The sequence below is a fragment of the Schistocerca piceifrons genome, chromosome 3, assembly GCF_021461385.2.
Source record: "Schistocerca piceifrons isolate TAMUIC-IGC-003096 chromosome 3, iqSchPice1.1, whole genome shotgun sequence".
Lineage (NCBI taxonomy): Eukaryota > Metazoa > Arthropoda > Insecta > Orthoptera > Acrididae > Schistocerca > Schistocerca piceifrons.
Genome location: NC_060140.1, coordinates 837728760 through 837732321, shown reverse-complemented (window position 1 = coordinate 837732321; position 3562 = coordinate 837728760).

Genomic DNA, 3562 nt, shown 5'->3' with positions numbered 1-3562 from the left:
CACTGGTTCGACCCTCTGAGGCCAGCGTGGAGTCCATAGGCAGCCAGTGGCAGGCCACTCGACAGCTCGCTACTGCGGGCAGTCTTTTTGGCTCCCAACACACGCCGGAGGCATACTGAGGTGAGGGCCACAGATTTGGCTGTCGGATTGCAGGTGCTTGTTGTCGCCCGCTATCTTAACCACGACAGCGAGGAAGCACGCAGCGGGCTGCCCTGCGGCTCCCAGTGAGCAGCGCTGAAGCAATGGGGACGAAGGCTACTGGGGCGGCTGCCGGTGCATCCTGATGTCGTCAAAGCTCCGTGGCTGTACACTGCCGGCACGCCGCAGTACGTTGCATGGGTCGCTGAGGTACCCCTTCTGCACCAAGCTGTTTTGCAGACAGAGAATTGGAGTCCTCGGCATTGCGGGACCCTGTGACGTACACAGAGACGAATGCGGCACTGTAGCTGGGACTAATAAAACACTTGAATATCATGGCTGTGTTTTAATATGGTTTATCCTGACAGTTTCCATCCATGTCCAACATTCCTCCACCGTATGCCAACATCTACATTTGGCAGTGATGGCTACATTTCTCTGGCTCCATGGCCTTTGCTGGCTTTTGTACCATCTGTTTATCTAATCCACTGTCCATCTGCCTCCCACCTACAGCTATGCCCGATGCTGCTCTGGACATTACAGGCATGGTCAGTTCTTCTTTCAAGGTTTGTACCACCTGGACATCCATTGGTGATGATGTTTGTGTCCACATGCTGCAGCTTATGGGTCATCTGCCAGTGTTGTTCCGCCTGGCACCTACAACCCCACCCATCAGCTGTGCCTGACTCTACCATGCAATTTCGTGCCTTCACCATGAAGATGCAACTGTGGCTGGTCTTCCTCATAAGGGTGGCACAGCCCAGGACACATTATCCGCTTCTCTGAGGAGCCTACATTCTCATTGCAACTGATCTCAGTTGCTAGCCTCTTGCTGCTCCCTTTGGCCAAGAGCCAGATACTGTTGCTGTCACCCTGCACTTTATCCATGAGTATGCAACCATGAACAGCCTTCATCATGATGGTGTCACAGCATGTTTTCAAGTCCCATTTTATATTTTATTTAGTTGTGGTTGATGCTGGATTCGTGATGACATTATCATGACCAGATCTCTGCACACAGGGCCACAACTCAGTATGACTCATCATGATGGTGGCACACCATGCTTTCCAGTCCCATTTTATATTCTATTTAGTTGTGATTGATGCTGGATTCACAATGACATTATCATGACCAGCGCTCTGCACACAGGGCCACAACTCAACATGACTCAACTGCTGTGCACCCACTGCCCTTTTCTGGCTGCTCCCTGATTCTGCTCGTTTTCTGCATCTTCACCATGGTGCAGCCTTGGCCAGTCTCCCTTTCCTGGGCGACATACACTGTCACTGCTGCCGCACATGCAGTCCACAATCCCAGTGTCACCCCTCGGGTCCAGTACTGCTGAAACTGAATGTGCCCTCCCATGGTAGAGCCTGATTCTGTCCACTAATATGCACTGCCATTTCCCACTGACACAGCCATGGTCAGCCTCCTCCTGTTGATGACAGCACAGCAATACGTTACTTTGCTTCTGCATAGCACACATCTTTTCCAGTGGTTATTGTGTGCTTCACAGCCACGACCCTCCTGCTGCTACCTGGCCTCTCTCCAGCCAACTTCCTCCAGTGGCCTTATGCACATCACCTTTACTCCCAACTTTCTGGATTTCTAGTTTCTTCTCTCCTTTTCGTGGCGTCTCTCCACCCTCTGGGCTCCATCTTGGATTATTACACTACTAACACATGCAACTGCGTTCCTTGCATGTACATCATACATCTACTGTGCCCTGAACACCCAATCATGCTCAGCCAATGACAACTGCCCCTATCATCGCTCAAAGCTATGTATCTGTACCTGTTCACTGCATTATAGCTATCATCGCTCAAAGCTATGTATCTGTACCTGTTCTGTTTATTGATTCATAGCGTCTTTTATATCTGTTTCATTGTGCAAATGTTTGTCAGAACATGATTTGCCACAATTACACAGCAAATAAACACAGCACCAATACCTCATATTGCCACACTTATATAGTTATTTAATGAACAGTTTGCTATTTTGCCAGTAACTTTACTCAAATGTTGATAGCAAGTGCTATTAAAAAACTGTGTTAAATCTGTAAGTGGTCAATCGAATGTGTTAGCAGACACTACAATTGAAAAGAGAATCAAAAGACACCTCTGCCAAGAAAGTTTATGACATTCTATTATTTAAATATTGCTGTAATAAATTAGTTAAGTCCGGGAAGTGGTCAACTTGAATCAAATCATGTCTGTAGATCTTAAGGACTATGTATTTTGATGGGGATGGTATTCAGACAATGGAAGAACAGATAGAACACTGAGACATCTGCTGTCCCATTACTGTGGAACATGAGTTTAAATGTAGAGATCATCAACTTCAGAGATCTGTTTGGGAACACTTCACAAAACTGCAAACTCTTCCAGTTTCCACATGTTATGATGTCTTCCACATTTTTGTCAATAAGAATCACTGACTCTGTCTTTTATTGCAACCATCCTGTATTTTTTGGAGCAGCTTACCTTACACAATGTGGCGTCCAGCTTTCTGTGAGAGGCAATGGTTCGAAACAGGCCAATGCCGGTTTAGCACTTGACACAGACCTCAAAATCATGGTAGAAAGTACAGAATGTATGGATGTGTACACAGCTGTAGTCATACATTGCTTCGATGTGTTACAGCAAAAGATAATTTACCAAACTGCTTATAAAACAACAACACAAGAATCCTCTCATTGTGATTGATATTCTGTGAAATTTGTTCTTCCCCCAGCACAGGCGTCAAAAAATTTACGTATGTCTGTGGAAGTGACTTTGATAACTGACTGCCTGCTCCAGATTACAAATAGTGTGATCGGCACATATGGTCGATGTCAACACGCAGCTGGTGCTTGTTTCCAATGTACACTCATGCTCATAAATTAAGGATAATTGCAGAATGTGGTGCCACACAACGTGGCACTACACGAAACTGGCCCTAATAGCATAGGCACATAGGGAACACACATGATACAAATCTGTAAGTCCACAGTATTGGTGTCAAGTTGAGAAAATCGCCCTGAAACACATGTGCTACAAAGTGCCACTGTTTCTTGCGCATGTACCCCGACATCTATATGGGATATGATCACCATGCCGCACAATGGGTTGGCATACTCTGGATCATGTGGTCGAGTTGCTGCTGGGGTATAGCCTCCTGTTCTTGCACTAGTGCCTGTCGGAGCTCCTAAAGTGTCGTAGGGGCTTGAAGACATGCAGCAATACGTCGACCAAGAGCATCCCAGACGTGCTTGATGGGGTTTAGGTCTGGAGAACAGGCAGGCCATTCCATTCGTCTGATATCTTCTGTTTCAAGGTACTCCTCCGCGATAGCAGCTCGGTGGGGCCGTGCGTTATCATCCATCAGGAGGAAGTGGGACCCACTGCACCCCTGAAAAGGCAGACATGCTGGTGCAAAATGATG